At 39.6% G+C, this 19,436-nt stretch overlaps 1 non-coding gene across 1 annotated transcript; it reads right to left on the reverse strand.

The window, feature by feature from the left end:
* Nucleotides 1-15,616: 15,616 nt before the first annotated feature.
* On the reverse strand, nt 15,617-15,689 carry Trnar-ucu. Its single transcript has one exon. It is a non-coding gene; the product is annotated as a tRNA-Arg (tRNA).
* Between the last annotated feature and the right edge of the window lie 3,747 nt (nt 15,690-19,436).

Here is a 19,436-nt window from a genome sequence, read left to right on the forward strand (position 1 = left end):
TTGTGTGGTTCCCATGGTGCCTAACTTCTATAAGACCTCACTTCACCTCTCCTTCTCTTGTAATACATCTCCATTCTTTCCCCTCCTTCACCTCCCTTTACCATAAATGAAAAGCTACCCACCTTTAATAGCCCCAAGGTGATTTATTTCTGTGACCAAGTTTCATCAAACTCAAAATCCAAAATTCGGAAACCACGCTAAGCCCTTAAAAAAAGTCTTCTTCACTCCATCGTATGGGCTCCATATCTTATATTTTTCTTTTACCTCAAATATCACCCTTGCATATTCATATCTGGTTTTATCTCTCCTTCCAAACACAATGCAGAGGGAGAGAGTTGAGACTAACGTTAACATAAATATTTGCAATTTGCCTTGATTATAAAATGTATTGCGACCTAGGTTTCAATGTTACTACATCATCTTCATTGAAACCTTAGACGTAATTAATTCTTTTCTCGTGGAATATTGCATGTAGGTTTTTTTTATTCGGAAAAATTCCATTCCATCACGCTTGACTCTTTGGATTTTATTTTAAAACTAATTATTCACCCGCGGTTATAGAAAAACGGGTATACAACTCGAAGAAAGAGAAAGATAGGAAAATTCGGGGTATTCTACAGGACTGACCCAAAAAACTTACTGAAATTAAGGAAGAGTTATGCCCTATTTCACACGAATCCCCAGTAGTCAAGTGATTCAATGTAATTTCTCAACCTTGTCGTTATGTTTCAATAACCGCTGCTCATGATGAGATCATGGCTATCATTACTTCATGGTCGATTTCGACGATACAGTACAAGAACCAAGTTTTCTAATTCGGCAGTGACGTTAGTGAAATGCATTCTCGGGGACTGTAGCACCTAATGAGCTCTTCTTGTGAGGCGGAACGCATCAAGGAAGCAATCTTCGTTTTTCATCGCAGAATTGTCCTAAGGCACGTTTAGGACAAAGCCTCTCTAACATTTGCATCTTTCACCAATCACGTCCGATATCATTCTATTTCCTTTTTTTCTCCTTCCGAGTTTTAATTTCTTCTACTTTTTCTTTACTGTCCATTCAAATTGTCTTGCTTGCAAAAATAGCCTTCTTAATGATTCCACATTTAATGAGGCATCCAGCTATGTCTCCTTTCATGCCTTTGGAAAAGAGTCGGCTCATGCTACGCCAGCTCTCTCTCACTCTCTCTCTCTCTCTCCCTTTCATCGATTCCATAATACCCCATCACATTTCCCTGAGATTTTTAACTAAGAAAAAATTCCCAAATTACCAACACAATTTTCCAATCAACCATTCCCACTAATTGGGAACTTAACTCAGTTTTCTAAGAATGTGTTAAGTTTGTGATTCAATTCAACACTTTCACCGTCAAAATATTGAGCAGTCAGGAATGCAAGAATACAATGTGACGTACAACAATGAAAATTGGACTAATGATTCAATATCTCAATCATGCGGAGCAAAAATACGGAGAAAAATATAATTATTTTAATCTACTTTCTTTAACTGACATAGAACCCATCTCCTTTCCCTACGGTTCTCAAAATCACCAGAATATGACTCTGAGTCTAACGTGGAGCATATGTTCTACCCGTTTCCGATCTCTTACCTTTTGTTTCTCTTAGAACCGAATGTTTTACTTACTTCATCGTTCCTACAATTACTCTTAATTTTTTTCCCATACCCACTTTTGCGATTGTCTTGGCTCATCTCTTCCCTCTGAATCAAGGTTTTTAAGGGATTTTTATGGCTTACCAAGAGTCATTGAACATCTCCGCAATTGACTCTCCGACCCAAACGGCAAGTATTCATTCGGGTACATTTCTGAATGGACTGCATTGAAAAGAATGATACCATAATTCCTTCCAGCCCTCACCAATTCATACCCCACGTCACAACCTCGGAATAGCTCGAGTTTAATCATCAGGATCTCCAACTCAAAAACGCATGCAGAATCATACTCCTCCAATGGAGACCAACAACGAATATGCACTGTGAAAGATTCATCACCAAATAAAAAACGGGGCAGTCGTGGGACTGGCCGACTGAAGTGAAAACTGAAATAATTATTATCCATTTATTTTTTATATAGATTTAATATTATTAAAGAACTAATTTTTCCAGTAATACTCATTTTTCAACAAATATTGAAATTATTTTTTTCAGCAAACTGTTTATTATTAAATATATATTAAAAATACGATGTGTATGAATAGAAAGTAACATCATTTATATATTTAATTATAATATGCTTTTATTTAATATGCTTTAAACCTATAATTGTTCACTAGGCACATAGAAGAAACTGCCATAAATTGTACTGACCTGTATTTTTATAGCGTGTACACTCTTCTGCACGTTCATGCACGAGCTCTTTATATTTAATGAATTTATACAATATACACTATAGATTTTTATTTTCAATTTTAATATTTTTAAAACAAAAAGATTTTAACAGTCTATATATTAACAAAGTGTATATATTAATCTCTATTAACAGTCTACAAAATAATACGCACTGTATAGAAAAAGTACACATGTACAGTATAGAACTAGAAGCAGATAGATGCCAGTATTCAGTATGTAAAAGTATAGCGGTGACGCAACCTATACCATTGTATACACTATACACACTATACACACTATGCATATGTATATCTCGCTGTAGCGATCGCGGTGTCGGGTCGGGGACGCTCACGCGAATTCTATGCTTTTCCCCCATCCCGCAAAAGTGCTTAACGCCGCTAAAGAAGTTTTCACTTCAAAAACATGAACATGTAGACGTGACTGCAAGGATATATTTTTAACATATCGACTCGTAACATTCTTTCCAAATTTGTAGTTAAGCTTGTTGTTAGTAGTCACATAGGTTTTACTAAAATTGTACGAAACAATCACTAAAATTATACTGATCGGAGTAGTGCTTATGTACTGTAGCCTACCTACCATGGTAACATAATTATCAATGCCAGGTGAGAGCTAACCCTTACCACGTTTGTTTTTATTTATACTACAGGAGATGGATTTTTTCTTGCGAAACGCTGCTTGAGGTCTTCCGTCGTAACATTTTCAAATTAGGTGAATCGAGGAAACAAGTTAATGCAATTAAACCCTGCTTTCAAATTCGTTTCACCCCCAAACGAATTCCTATACCTATCTGAACGGCAAAGATATTCTTTTATCAAAATATAGTGCAGTTTCAATAAGATGTTCTCCGTATCTCTCTGGCGGGAATTTGTTTTTAATTTCTCAAGCAATCTCAAGCCAAGCACGTAGCCACCGGTTCACTAATGGCTCCCTAATTCAAGCTGTGTAACGCTCTCAGCTCTCTGTTAACAGTTTTTGCTCAATGAAATGCCCTGTAATCCTCCATTTATTATTCGGCTCCAGGATTAAATCTTTCTGCACCGATTACCATATGCAGAGACCAAACTTCTCCCTAGTATAATTTGAGTTCCCTTATGGATTTAGCGATCGTAAATGATCACTCCGAACTTAGAAAAGTCTTAAAACTTAGTTATCTTATAGGTATCGAAAACTTAGTATATATACATATAAAAACAATTGAAGTCGTTTATATCTCTTTTAAAAGATCAAGCGAAGGAAAGCTTTTCGACTAACAGGGAGACTGTGTTGGAAAATGAGACGCAAAAGTTTTCCTCAATTGTAGCAATAAAACATATCTACACTTTTAAGGTTTTCATTTGATTCACCTTCGTGTGATGCTTTCGATTGGAAATTGTATTTCCATTTGATTTAATACTCACGGAGAGCCAATTCATTTGATTCCATTTCCTGTAAACATACGGAAATTGGGGCTTCAATGTTAGCCTTGACTTTTGCTTACTGCGCAGCCATTATGAGCGCCCTTATATATGTTTCCCCTGAAGTAGAAACCATATCAAGTTCGGCCAAAACGGACTCCACAACAACCCGTTGCCCGACAACGACGGAAGCGTATCAGCAGATGGACGGGGTTGCGGTATAGCCTGACGGGGTAGAACGCGTCTGTACCGTGAAAAAATGTTGGTGGTCTCACCGTCCCATTTTAAATTGATTGATGCCCGTGGAACCGTGCTAAGAATGACACGCTAGGGGCGTTATTTATGACATTTATGACATCTATGTTTTTTTGGCCTCTCTTCAGCACCACTCGCTTTCGGAAGCGGAGCGAGACGGCCGATCCGATAATGCATTTCGAACGCCAACGAATGCACAAGCAAGGTCTGTGCGGCTTTCGGGAACGGTATGAGGAGCAGTGGGTGTCCGTTCCTCCAAAGACACTTCTCTTTCTTCACTTACCAGAAGGGTTGAGAGAGTCATTAATATGATGGACTCCAATGACTGGGGTGACAATGAGCGTGGGACAGCAACACTGTCGAATGATGTTGTGGACTCGACACAAAATGGCGAATTCTGGGACATTGTCAATAGAGTTTAGAGGCAAAGAGTCTAAATATGAGAGTTCTTGAGGGATATTCATTAGAAGGAGATAATGGAAGCTATCCTCGAAGGGTCATAACAATAGAGCGACAATTACCAATATTTCGTTGATATTTTGACTGATATTTAGTGATGATCGAATTAATAAATTTAAAATTCTAAATAGTCCTTGAGAACTTCTGTAAGTATGAAATGATTTGTCATTACCTGATTATCGTACGCACGAAGGATAAAAATACTTCCGGAAAAGGAGACTAAATTTGCGGTGGTTCTAAGCGCCTTCCTCAGAACTAAGAATCCTTTCAGGTGAGTGGCGAGGACAAATTTTTGAGAGGGTGTTTACTGTGGATGCTTTCATGCATACTGGATACCATGAATTTCATAAGTAACCTACCTCTTCGAGGCGTCCGAATTTATTATCAATAAACAATAATTATGGAAAATCCATAACATCTCTTTCATTAAAAATCATAAAACTACATAAATCATAGCTAAGGTGGAGTATGGATAATTATGGACATTTAAAATCAACTTAAACCTCATCCTTCTTCAGACAAAATGATTTAAGCTTCTCACACCCTCATGGAAACACTGATTGTACATCAATTTTGCCCAAGTAATAACTGAACATTTTCGGACATTGCCTAGATAGATTTATTACAAACTAAAAAGTGCTCAATTACCGTCTTTCTTTTTCTCTTCAGTTCGGGCGTTGGCTATGTCAATCGTAAGAAGGTATGTTGTCACAGATAAACTTATTTCGGAGGACACTTGGAGAGAGGCATTTTCAAAATTATTCTATCGCTTTAAACAAAAAATATGAAAAGAAATTTCTATCCTTAAAGGAGAATGATATCGTTGACTATAAGAGGTAATGCGACGGGGATAACAGAAGAAAAATATGATGATCTGCTACGGGAAAAAAAAACAAGATCGGGCGCTGTTCTTTTAAGATTGAAAACTTCCACCAAACACTAGCAGATAATTACCTGATTACATCGCATGATATAAGCGTTTAAAATGCTCGTTCAGAGGACATAAACCCCAAACAGATACCTAATTTTGACCGGCCGTTAGGGATAAGGGGGCTTACATTAAAAAAAGAAAAGAATAACGAAGAGTACGCAAGAGAGAAGGTTAGGTAGAGGAAAGTTAAAAAAATCTGAAGGTAACGCGTAATGGAAGATGATGAGACTTTCACTTTCACACGTTTCTTCCATAACTGCCTGTCTCTTAGATGGATGGATCCTCTTCGGCAAGGAGAGATCAATTTAAAGATAAAATTGGGAAGGAGGGCGTTATCTGAGATCTTTAACAGCTATTACCACGACCGTCTGACACGATTCAACGCATTACGTGTTGAAGTAAGAGTCAAACCTTTATAAAATGGCGGTAGAAAATGGCCCAGGAGTGCCGTTAAATTTATAACGGCATTGTTCCCTCAGGACCTTAAAATTCGAAGAAACACCAACAATGGTTGGATAGTAGAAACACGAAAATTTTAGATAAAAATGAATATTTTTTAAATGTACCCATCCCATGCATCCCATCCCTGTGTTTGGACCCCAATTTTCGACTCCTCTTTCCAGTTAAACGAGCGGCGTGTGGTGCCTCCGTTGGGTCGTTTTCAACGCCCGAGATAGAGAATATTGTCGTTATTGAATAGATCAGAGACTTCCACGGAGAGATGTTTACATTTTTATTACCTTCTTCAGAATTTCCCGGCGAAATAAAAGCGATTTTTTCGATTCACGTGATATTCCATAAAGTTGCGAGCAACAATGAATGGCTGGGGAGAAAATTACAAGAAGAACAGCCCTGAAGAATATAGCATGAACTTAAATTCTCATAAATAATCATAGTTGAGAAATACAAGTCGATGAGACAATGTCAAACGTATCAAATAAGTGTTATCTATCGTATTGTCAAGATGTTGATTAAACGCCTGATTATCGTTGGTTTCAAAACTGTATTTCATAAACTAAGGCATAATGACGATTCTCCTCCATCACATACAACCTAAAAACATCAAATACAACCAGTTAATTAGAATAATTGATAGAAAATGATAAATCGAACAACTTGCATTCCTTTTATCAGTGCAATCACGACTACTACCACAGCTAGCTGGTGTCGCTAGCGGGGATTTGTTTAGAACTCTGTGTTCTAAAACCCTATCAAAAGCCGAAATGGCTCGCGATCTGGATCATTCTAATTTGTCAAAATAACCAAAATATTTTCAGTAAATATTTTAGTTTTTTTAAGCTAATCTAGAATTAAGTTCCAACAAAAGAAAGGGAAAAGTACATAGCTGATCATTAAACGCCATATGTTTCACTAAAAATGTTTCGGATATTCAAGATATCAGTTGCCAGAATACTCCATAAGGCTGGATTACGTATGAATATAATCTGTTCGTCTGCACCTGAAATAGCATAATTATTGAGGGCAGAGAGCCTATAGAACTAATGAGTGATTGTCTACAAAATGTAGGCAAGTTGCATTAAAATTTCAGCTTCTAATAAATGAATTCTGTTATTGCAGCCAAATCACACTAGTCGAACGAAAAACATATGGTGAGTTCACGAAACTCCAAAAAGGCATTCACTTAAAAAATGAGTGTTGAACTCTCTTTAGACTCATTTATAATCTTATTTTACTTTGAAACAACTGATAATGCTATGAAATAATTAAATATTACTGCTACAAAACATACGAAAAGTATTTTTGAAGTAGCTTTGCCAAGATGAAACCTCCTTTAGGGGTATGTCGAATATAGTACCCATAATAAGTATAAGGGCCGGAATGCCCACTTCGATTTCCCTAGCAATGAAAACCGCGGCGTCCACCCGGCCCCAGTATCACAGCGAGGAAGGGACTTCGATTCCGGACACCCGAATGGTGCACACCTACCACCAATGGGCGTGAGCACATCTCGCCGCAAGGCCCTGCCTACCAAAACCGCGGCCCACAACGAGTATAAGGCCAAGAATGGAGAAAGAGGGAGAGAGGGGGTCCAACCCCAAAGCGCGCCTCCCCACCGAACCCATTCCACCCCTTACAAATAAAATGAATCCCTCCTATGAAGAAACGACCCTCTCCCCATCTACCCAACCCACTAGCAATTGCATAAAGGGATCCTATAACCTTCCCACATCATTTGCATTTTCCCTGCCATTGTTGTGACCATGACGAGCGGTGCGAGATCTTGCATGGGCACACTCACATATAAGTTTGGTGGGATGAGATACCACGAAGGGGTGTCGAATAGGGATTCGGCGGTATAAGGGGCCGCTTCCCGCCCTTATACCCCAGACGACCAAGGGACTCACCCCTTCCCCGCGCCCCCCTCACGCCGTGTGGGCACGCCTGCAAGGGAGGACTATTGCTCATTCGGTTAGAAGGAGGGAGGAAACAGAGGAGGGTTGCACTCCCCACTTCCCCTTCCATCCCTTCCGCGGTTCCTCTCCCCGCATCACATGGTTTGGATATAAAAAGGGGAGAGGGGGAGGAAATCCCCAACTAGTCGTCTCGCCCCTGAGTGTAAAAACCTCCCCTCAATTCGTCTCGGGTGTCTCCCTCTTCTAAGTCGGCCTGCTAAACTTGATTCCCTGGTTAGCTTCTGCATGGCAAACAGAATTCTACCCCTCCACGCCCAGAAATAATTGTTCCCTAGAGCGAACTTTAAGTAGAAGAGGATCCTGTCTTTTAAGGACAAGAGGAAATCTCTCTGTAATTCGGAGGTAGTACCAATTCTCAAACGGGTGATTTGATATTTTCATCGTTAAAATAATTCATAAATTACATAGATATTTCGGTGAATAGATTTTACATAGTGCCGTGGAACATTGTAGAATTCTGTTTCTGTGAAATATATACTGATTAATAGATTCCATAATTTATTTTTCACGCTCTCGACCCAGGTTTTAAATGAATAATCCTTGTCAAGGACCGTAATGACAAATGAAATCTGAGTACATTTAGTTCCCGGTTTCTATTCTAGCTATACTATTTTGTTGGTTGCTTTAGTAGGAGATAGAACGTAAACAGCAACGATGGAGTTAATTTAATGAGAATAAAAACAGTTATTCCGTTCAAAAGAAATTAGCTTTTATCCCAGAAAAGTATCTTTCTTCAGAATCTACGACTTTGGACCAACGGTCGATCAAAGTTAATCGTTTAAAGATGAAAAAGTTATTTTGGATTTTTATGCAATGTTTTTTCAGTTACACCGATCAAATTTTTTTTTTAAAGATTTACCAAAAAGACTGAATTAGTCAACTGCTAAGATTATAAACAAACGCTTTCCCATGGACCGCAAAGCTAACAACATGCTTTTGAAAAAATTAATTCCATATCCATTAATGCCTTAGCGTAAAATATACCAGAAACGTAATTATGGGGCGGGGTGAGAGAAATATACCCTCACGGTGCCCTAAATTTCCATGTCATTAAGCAACCTTCTGTGTACTATTACCGACGTGGTGTGCTCTTCAACTTGATCCATCCCCCCAAAGCCAACTACTAGTTACGCCACTATGCACAACATACATAATTAACCAGTCAATCAGAATCAATAAATAGCTGCTACAAAATGAGTCACCAGATGAGGAGAAGGGATCCGAATTACAGTAAGCAATACTACATTGTTTTTCTTTCTTCAAAAATATTTGACGTCTCTAATCCTAATAGTAAGCTGGATAGTCGATGTTAAATTTTCAAAGGGTGAAAATAATTTTTTTCCCCAAAGTATGGGATATGAGGACATTAGTTTTAAGTCACTAGTCTTGAAAATGGTACAGTGTAACCGAAACTAGTCGGCAATAAAGTGTGTGTTTTGTAGAAAAGCAAAGTAATTTCCTTCCAACCATACATTAGTTTTACTTTACCATCTACCATTATAACAAGAGAAAGGGCCAATAATTTAAGATCCTTCAGGAGAATTGGTGGTGAAAGCAAGTAGTCGTCGTCCCTTTCAGCTTCCTTAGAAAGAAATGCCCTCCCCAATTCCGCAACTCCTCAAGGTCAGTCATCCAGTGGCGGGTCAAGAGCCAAGTTTCACTCAAAGACGTGATGATATTATTATCTGTCACTAATATCCATATTCGGGCTGAACATGATGTAAGACAATGAAGTCATTTCAAATCTTCATAACAAGGGATTTTTATCACGCTTTCACAACCATTATATTAACATATATTTTATTTTAATAAAGAATAATGTGGGTGTATATAGTAAAATACGAGATGAGATCGTGACATGTACAATGTTTTTAAAATAAGCGAGTCCCGGCTGTGTCCCGGTGAGCATTGAGAGACTCATTTTCATGACTCTCCGCGGAAATCATCGCACGCGTATTTAGCATCATTTTCGTTTCTTTTGAACGATTACAACGAAAGTATAGTTCGATTTTTTTATTGCTAACTTCCGATAAGGTGATTATCGAATTCCTATTCTATGTTTCATTTTTAATCCATATTTGTTTTTTACCACAAAATCAGAGTTATATCTCACACTATATCCCAATATTTAGGTAACGTTTCATAATTATGTAGGTACCTACCGGAAATGTTATGTATTGGCGAAAAACAGAACTCCCAGCCAACCACCCAGTAAAATGGTTTCTAGCCTATTTGATCTATTAGAAAGGTTTCAGAAAGATAACATTAACTTTCAATTCTTAATTAAGCATAACATTTAAACATATTATGCACAGTTTAATACAGGGATAGACAACATTTTCATGGCCGTGGGTAGCATGCTTTAATTGAAATGACTACGTGGGACGAAAGTACCTAATTTTTCTCAGGATATTTTTTTACTTAACAACAAAAACTAAATTTCAGTAACAAACATAAATTTCAGTATTACTATACATTATTATGCAGTCTCATAACGCTGAGTTGAAATATCAATTACGGTTGATAGTTGAGCTGAACGAAAATATTTCGGGGACACATGCCCCGATGTTCTGCCCGCCTCGATGGCGGCGGGGTATGGTCTTTGCCACACTGAAGGTCGTGGTTCGAGTCCCGCCTGGGTAGGTTACCCTGTGCAGCGCATGGTTGTTTATATTCGTTGATTATTATTTTTCATAACCCCCAGGTGTTAAAGGCCGAATAGAACTGTTAAATTACCCCAGGTTTACATCGTTACATATATAAATAACTACTGGTTTTCATTGTATTAAGTTCTTCCGTCTAGAGAAGTGATCAATTTTGACGATATATATTTATTTACCATTAAAACTATCAGTGCAGTATCGCGAATTTCTTTCCCACCGATGCTACTTTCATTTAAATTCAGTCCGTGATAAAGAACTTTTCCCGATCTCTACGGCTCATGTGCACTGCACCGTGGTGTATTTTCAAATCCCCTAATGCAATAGCGAGAGAGAAAAAGAAAGAGGGTAAGGGGTAACGATGAGGATGAATGTAGGGGGGGCAAGCACCAATAAGGGGTGCGCTCAAGCGAATGTGCTCCCATGTGACTACTTGTGAGTGGGAACGGCCTATCCCTCAGATTCCCTCCGTTCAGCCCCGTATATCGAACCCCAGATTGGAGCACGCCGAGAGATATACGTATATAATCCCTCACCCCTCCCCTATAACGCCCCCTACCCCTTATCCGGGTGACATCATGCGGAATAACTTGCACCCTTAAATAAATCTGTTCTCCCCCCCGAATGGCCTTCGAGGGTGACTCATCGTCGTGCAAGGGTTGAGATCCTAGACCCGCATCACGATGATCGCCACCGCTACGTAAATTGATTAACGGCACCGAAGAGCTCCGCGTTCGAAGAGTATAAGTCAATGCATTCATCTTCAAATGCAAATACATAATTTTATTTCTTTCTCATTCCCATGGTGAGGTTGCTTCGAGGTCAAGTTAAAATATAGGAGTTGACGCGCCGGGAAAAGTAGGATTGTTGGCGTTAATGACATCAACGGTCGTACCAAGGAAGAAAATGAAATTAGAGGGATTTCAGTTAGTTTAAGATTTTATTAACAATAAGAAACAAGACCTTACGCTCAGGAGGATTTCTTCTTGCATACGCTTTACGTTACATTTCAAGTTTATAGCTTCTGTTTATTCCTAGCCTCTAATGCGAGCTATGTCTATATCTTAGAGTGATTTGATCAGCTCTTTTTCGTTCTCCAACCTCTTACAATGAAGATCTAGTACAAGCAAATAGCGAAACCAAAGGTTTCGTTCTGATGTGTAACGAACGTCAAAATTGGTGAGACTATGAATACCTATTCGCACTACTATGCCGACTTTCACCAAAGGTATCCGGTCTCACGACTTGTGTTATACCCGCCGTATGATCCCATGTGTCCAACCCGAGGTCGTGAGTGGGCTATAAATATTTGATTCCGCATTGTGAGTGACTTATATTTTTTCCATCATTCAAGAGTTTAAAGAAAAGGTTAGTGAAGAGTTTGATTTGGAGTGTAGCTCTCTACGGTGCGGAAACGTGGACACCGAGGAAAGAAGACGAGAGAAGATTGGAGGCATTCGAGATGTGGGTATGGAGAAGAATGGAGAGGGTGAAATGGACGGAGAGGAAAAGGAACAACGAAGTGCTGGATATGGTTGGCGAGGAGAGGCAGCTTTTAGATGAGATACGCAGGAGACAGAAGGTTTGGATGGAGTTAGTGCTTAGCGGTGAGGGGATGTTGAAAATGGTGTTGGAGGGTAAAATGTTGGGGAAACGAGGGAGGGGAAGGAAAAGAATAGGATTTTTAGATAGATTGAAAGAGAGTAGGCCTTACAGTGAATTAAAGAAGGCAGTGCTGGAAGGAATGGGAGGCTCCCGGATCACCTCTTTAGTACTCCATGGAAACCTACCTTAATCGGTAGAATACTATAATACTGATAATACTAATACTTAATACTGATACGAGGACTACGTTTGCGGACATATTTTCATCAATCCATTTGCGCATCAATCCTCTTGACCGGAGGTAATATGTCAAGTGCGGTGAGGTCATACTCATTTGAAACTGTTATCATCTCAAAAAGTTGAAGGCATATGGAGTTGACCTTTGTTAAAGTTTGCTTCTGTATCAAATATAAAAATTTGCGGCAGAGAAAATGCCGAGGAAGTTTTTTCAACTTTAAAATGCAGGCAAATGTTGACCAGTATCTACTCCGTATGCTTTGAAAACTTAAAAATCGTAAAATTAGTTTTTTAATAGTAATAAATCACCATGAAAGACCAGTCGAGCGGTAGCAATGCATCTTCATAAAATTTCCTTCGCTAACAGCTGCTTAAGGAAGCCGTGAATTAGAATTATAAAATGATTAAATGCCTGAAGAAAATATACCGATTATCTCCTGCCTCGATACTATAAGCTACGATTCGATCACGAGGACATTCGAAGAAGGAAGCGGAAAAAAAGAGACTTGTACAGTGGGAGTATTGAAATGAAACTTATCCCATAACAGAAATGAGCCTTTCGTATTAATTTTTTCGGTAATAAATCAAAGGCAACTGAAATTCAGAACAGGTCGCTTTTTGTTCAACAATTATTTACATTGTATTTTTCACAAACCACAAAAATATTTTGGCAATAAATTAGAAACCTTGCGTCCTCACCTCAAGAAAGATATTTTGATGGAATGATTGAAATATTCACTGAGGGAAGAATGCTGGGCTAAATGAATTACTCCATACAGACAACAAGCCTCACATTTTAAGACTTCTCAGCATTCGCTGCGCAGGGTACCTCAGTTAGCACCAGTAAAAATTGAAGTTTTCAAAAACAATTACAATGCAAAAATATTTCATCCTTTACCTAAATAACGGCAATTTGGTCGTTCTAAAATAAAAAAAAATATTAAAAGGATGAAAAAAAATACAGCATTGATATGATTTGGGGTAACTGGGGTACCCCGCACAGTCACGCAAATGTTAAAATAGCCTTACCAAACAATTGCTTAAGTATTGAATGTTATACGTGAACCAGAATTCTAAAATGGACAAAATCCTGAAGGAAGAAACAAAGCAGCAATCTCCAGCCTCGATACTAAAAGCCGAGAGTCGATCACGAGGACATTCGAAGCAAAGTGTGCCCGTCATGGTGGGAAAATAGGAGGCACGGGGGTGAAACCCATGAATTCAGCCGTAAACTGGCTTCCAGGGAGGTAGAGGGTGATCGGAATGAAATAAGGGAAGATTCGGACGGGTGCGCGGGAGAGACGAGGGAGGAGTGGGTAGGGGGGTGAATTGACGACGATGGTATAGAGGGAGGGGGTGACCATGGGGGTGAGTGTGCATTCGGGGGGGGGGGGGGAGGCGGAAGGGGGAAATCTGTAGACACGCTTCCTCTTCTCTTATCAATTTCAACGGGGCCCGCACTCTTATTCTGTGGCCCCTGCCCACCCCTTGGATGGGGGAGAAAGGAGAGTTTCGCCCACAAAAGCCTTTACCACGCTCGGGCGCCTCCATGGTCCCCCGGACACCCTCCTCCGCCTCCCCAACAGCCAATGGCTAGCGGCGGACTCCGTCGCGCTTCCGTGGTCTGTGGGTGGGTTGGGCGGTTGGATGGGTGCATGCCGCCGCCGGGTGAAAGGATGTGGGGTTGGGTGCAGTGTGTGGCCAGATGCATCCCACCCCTTCCCTCCTCCACCACATATTCCCTTCGATCGACCCCCACCTCTACGAAACTAGGCATAGCTTGGGGTAGTGCGAGGGATGAACAGCCGTGGCGATGGCGGCCATCGCGACACCCTGAAATTGGCATCATTTCCCTTCTTTCTATCCATCGAAAGGTCAAGGTGGTGAGATGATTCCTGAAAATATGAACCTCTGCTGTTGAACTTTGACAGCGTTACCCAGGTGTTGAGCGAATTAGGCTGGGAGCCGCCTGAGAATCGGAGAGTGCGCGCTAGGCTTAGATTGCTTGAACAATTGAAAATGGATATCTTTAAGAGCGACACGGAGAACATAATATTAAAACCGCACTATATTTCCAGGTCCGATAGAAGTGATAAATTAAGAGAGATGTTTTGCCGAACGGATAGATATGGAAATTCGTTTTTCCCCCGAACCATAAAGGATTTCAATAAACGCTAGTCGTAATTTCCTTAGATCACTTCCTTTTTATTTGTAAACGGCTGGTGTCCTAACACCTCCTGCCGTACGCCTTTTAGGCGGCTTGCGGGGTATTATGTAGATGTAGAATAATGGAAAACGGGAATTTCCTCTGGGTATCAATGGAGACCTGGTAGATAGCCCAAGTTCAACTACAAGACATCTTTCGCCGTGAAACGACAAGATCGTGAACGTCTGATTTCCCTAAAAAATGTGGAGTAACTACGGTGGGCTGCCATGACGGCCTTACAAAGTACCGCCCCTTATTGTGACTCTCAGTAGTGGAATTTATCCCTTACTCCAACGCGGTCCACCCATCTGCCAGAACCACTGAGGTCACGCAGTTATTATTTACACATGTTAGGAATGGTGAAAAGGCAACAGCCTCAAAAGTTCCAGTGTATTATATACTATAATGTTAATTAATTAGTTTTAGCTTTAATAGGTCTATGCAAAGGAAATTTGCGTTGGTAGAATTGAACCATAAACGTTCCATTTATAATTTGTTGCTTTTCATTCATGGTATAATTGATGCATGAAATTTTAAATTCTTCCAGGAAATTACTTTAATTACGAAAATCATTGTTTTTCCCATCCTATCAGAGTTTACATTCTTGGAAACAACATCTGCCCGCACCTCCCCTGCCAATCCGTATCTGAACATTAGGGAATTCCAAATTAATCTTCTCATCTCCCGCAACGATGGCCCAGATCCTGTGCCCCGAATATCTCCCCCTATCCCACAATACCCCTTCTCCAAGTATTTCAGACCTACACAAGTCTAAGGGTTTTTATGCAATTCGCCTGACGATGTAGACTTTTCCAGGACACCAGTCGCATGTCATAAAAGTCTGCAAAATATGATTGAGACTCTCCTGGATTGAGAGCATAATAAAATCCAAAAGTTGTATGAAACAATATATTTAATCCGCATCAATATATTTTTTCACTTTTAAACTTAATATTTTATAATAAACTTTTTTATACATAATTAAATACTAATATACAATACTGAGGTTATTTGAAACAAGAGAAAATTGACGACATCCAATTCCAAGAAGCACAGAGAAAAAATTTCATCCCTGGTGGGATTCGAACCCACGACTTTTGGATTAGAAGTCCAACGCGCTATCCACTGCGCCACAGGGACTGATATGACACATGTGTTTCCGTACCAAACAGCATTTCCTACCATCCATCCATTTCCTTCGAGTAGCTCACCTATTTTGCAATCAAAATAGGTGGGCTACTCGAAGATTACAACCCATCTGGAATCTAACTACTGCTGTCAGTAAAAGGGAAAATAGCGCAACGGAAATTAACGTAAATATGCATATGTAGGCATAAAAATAATTGGCTTACCAAGAGCCAGCGACCATCGGTTGTTTGTGTCGATTTTTTGCGTACTTATCTATAAAGAAGATAGTATAGCAGTTTTTTTTAGATGCATATTATTCATTCCGACAGCTATTTAAGTCTCTAACCCTCAACAGAGCTATGGAAACCTAAGGTGTATAGGATATATCTCTATAAACTCGAGTTTTGATTAAACATAAACTTTTAACTAGAAATAAAATTTATAGCAACACCTGACGTTTTCTGATGGCGTCATTAGCGTGTATTTATCTGTGGTAAGCATAATTCTATGTAAACCATGCAGAAAGTATAGAGCATTTTTCCCTTGACATACATTGATGCACTTTGCCATGAGTTGAAAATGATATGAAAAAGCAGAAACTGGTGTAGACGTGTGGAGGTGGGTACCGTTCGAAGAAAGTCGGGAAAATTCCAAATTGGTCACGTTTACTGCAAACAAGAGATTCTCCAAAAAAAAGCGTCATTTTACCGTGGATTGGATGATGAATGAGGTAAAATTTTCATTCTGGTGAGGTGCATGTAAGCTCTGGTTGATGACGAGTGTTCTGGAAGGTTGATGATTGTTTGAGATAAAACGAAGACATTAAATAAATAATTAAAAACGTCAAAATATTTTTTTTCTGCCTACGGAATCGCTTTCATTTCGACGTGTTTCATCGCCTAGGGATTACATTTAGGCCCGTTTCACATAGATGCGGACGGTCTGCGTTTCGCGTATAGTTATAAGTTACGGAACTTATTATAACGATACGGAGCTAAACATTTTACATTGGCATCATTTTTTTTGGTGCCGAAAAGTTAAAACTGATTTTTACTTTTTTGGGGGCGCTGAATATGTATAAGGAATCAGTTTTTTCTTTCAACTCAATTTTTGTATTTATTACATCTCCGTCCTTCAATAATTTTGATTATTTTATATCTTGTGATAGATAAGGTATTTGTGAAAGAAGGGGTATGCGATTTCGCAGATTTATGACCTTCATCTTGTCCATATTAGGTTTGATATTGCGGTCCATTACACTTTTTTCCATTGATTACTAAAAAAAATGGAAGTTTGTCTCACAAAACTCTCCTAGCAACGAATATATAATTAAGAAATCTCTCACACTGCTAATACCCTTTAAGTTGTTTACAACGTTGGTTAACTGCGCAACTATCGGCTTCCCATGCCACCTTTTTATTAACATAGGCTTTCATATTCAAGGAATTTATATTTATGGATCATACCTTACACCTGCACCGCTTTAACCGCCAAAATTCGAAGTCCTGTCTCATTGAATACGGTAATAAATACTGAATAATATATCTTAAGTTAAGTTCAGCAAAATAGAAGGGCATCTTTCACCATGGACGCCTTTCTTATTGCCCTTTAACCTTTTTTAGCAATGGCAAAAATACTTTTGGGGCATAGGGACCTAGTTAAGGCAGAAGTTGGTACCGTTCAATGAAAGTCCAGAAAATATTTACAATAGGCCATGTTTTTCTGTATCCAAGAAGGCCCGCGGGTTGCCACATACAAATCAACTATGTATTTTCTCCACCGCCAAATATTTTTGGGCTTTCTTTCCGCCCCAAATATTCTTTATTTATCTTCTTCCTAATATAAGCCCCTCTTCCAGTACCAAAAGCCAGACGGACGGCAAGCAGCTTATTTGTATTTTTTGACCAAACTTGGCAATTATTATGGATACGCCACATGACACGACGACATAAAAACAACACCGTTGGCGCTCAACACCATGTCAATACGTGTAGGTATGAGGCTCAGACCAAAATTCAATTCAGCTCAGCCCGCATAGGCCTGACTCAGCTTGCTCTCTGCTCGGTCATAAATCTATCCCTGGTCGCGCCACCCGCGAAGAACAAACGAAACGCGAATTGGGACGAAAACAGGGACTCGTATCCTGTACATCAAAGGCAAACTCGGGTGTGTTCCCCGCACCGCGAATTTTATTCCATCCGGCGTTTTGCCTGCCTCAGGTCCGAAGATCGCTTAGACATTCGCCACCACGCTGTGAGGGACAATATACCCACGTAGTGGGGCCGAGATCCAAAAGTTGACCTTTTCACCACAGAGAAAAAGATGCGGAAAAGAGGACGAATTTATAGCCATGAGCATTATGCTTATGTCGGGGCACGGGTCAAAGGGAGGAAGATTTTTCGCGAGAAACCACTGCTTATTCAAACCGCAGGGTGCAAACTGATCTCGACGCGCTAAGCGATTTCGGAGGAAGACGGGGCTGTTACCCCGTGCGAGAGATCTTCATCGGCAATGCGTGGCTATAGAATCCTCAGAGTAAGGATAGGGTTCTGAGTTAGAGCACTCTTCCGGGCAAAGTAATGCGGCCTGCATATGCGTGTTTATGATTGACTCTATATTCACAGAAGAAGTAGTCACACGATGGCAAAGGAATATGCAATAATTTCATTGAAATGGAACGTGATCTCTTGATGAAAAGAATTAACCACATTTTATTTAATAAAAGATGAGGAAAATACCCAAAATTGATAATAAACAATTTTTTTGCCGCCATAGAGTCAATTGAATCAATTATATCGGTATAAGAATCATAGAAACATGAAAGCATTTTAGTTTCTGAGGTATACTTTTACGTTGAAATAAACTCTTCACCGAAGTCTTTCATCACGCAGAGTTTCTTTTACAGTCATTCTTTCAGCAATGCTATAGCGGGACGATTCAAAAGTTTCAAGAGATCCGAAAGAATGCCATATACTTAACAAGCGGGGAAATATAAAATGAAGTCCGCCACGTCCCCCGAAATTATTAAAATGAAGAAGAATTAAGCAATTGCTTAATTATTCAAGCTATTTAAATAGTTTAAAATTATGTAACTTAACCTTATATTGATCTTGCCCCTCCCAAATTACAATTTATATCCGCTATTGTTGATTTGAAATATTTGTTTCTGTTGATACTATTGCTACTGAGAGTTTCCAAATGTTCTTAAATATTTTACGCTAAACTCATAAATGCAATCCAGAATGCTTTCAATTTTATAGGGGGGCATAATTTCCATGACTCGTGAGATTCCGCATTATGACATTTATCCAAGCGGGTGTTCATAAAATCCATGCACAATGAGATGCGAGTACAAGAGAGGTGAAAATAGCGACGAAAATGTTTCTCCTGAGCCTCGAAATGGGCAGAAATCTGTGATCACCGCGAACGTACGAGCGTACGAAATGGGAAGGCGAAAGGAAAATAAAAAAGGAAAATGTCTCCTCTCTGAATGACAGGAACTGGCTGACGATCCACCTCGTATGTCATGGATAACTAGGGCTTGATAAGGAAGAACAAGAGAAAGACGGAGCGACATGGACACGCGAGGGAATACCATATAGACTTCCGGGTTAATCAGCTATGATGGAACGATCGGAGGGAATAGAATAGGGAAGACTCCACTTTCTTTCACGCGCCTTTCCAGAAAAATGGGCCGTCCCACTACTGTTAACGTGATCTCACGATTCATAATAATCCATCGCTATCCGTCATTGGGAG

Source organism: Ischnura elegans, chromosome 2 (assembly GCF_921293095.1).
Source record: "Ischnura elegans chromosome 2, ioIscEleg1.1, whole genome shotgun sequence".
In the NCBI taxonomy this organism is placed as follows: Eukaryota; Metazoa; Arthropoda; class Insecta; order Odonata; family Coenagrionidae; genus Ischnura; species Ischnura elegans.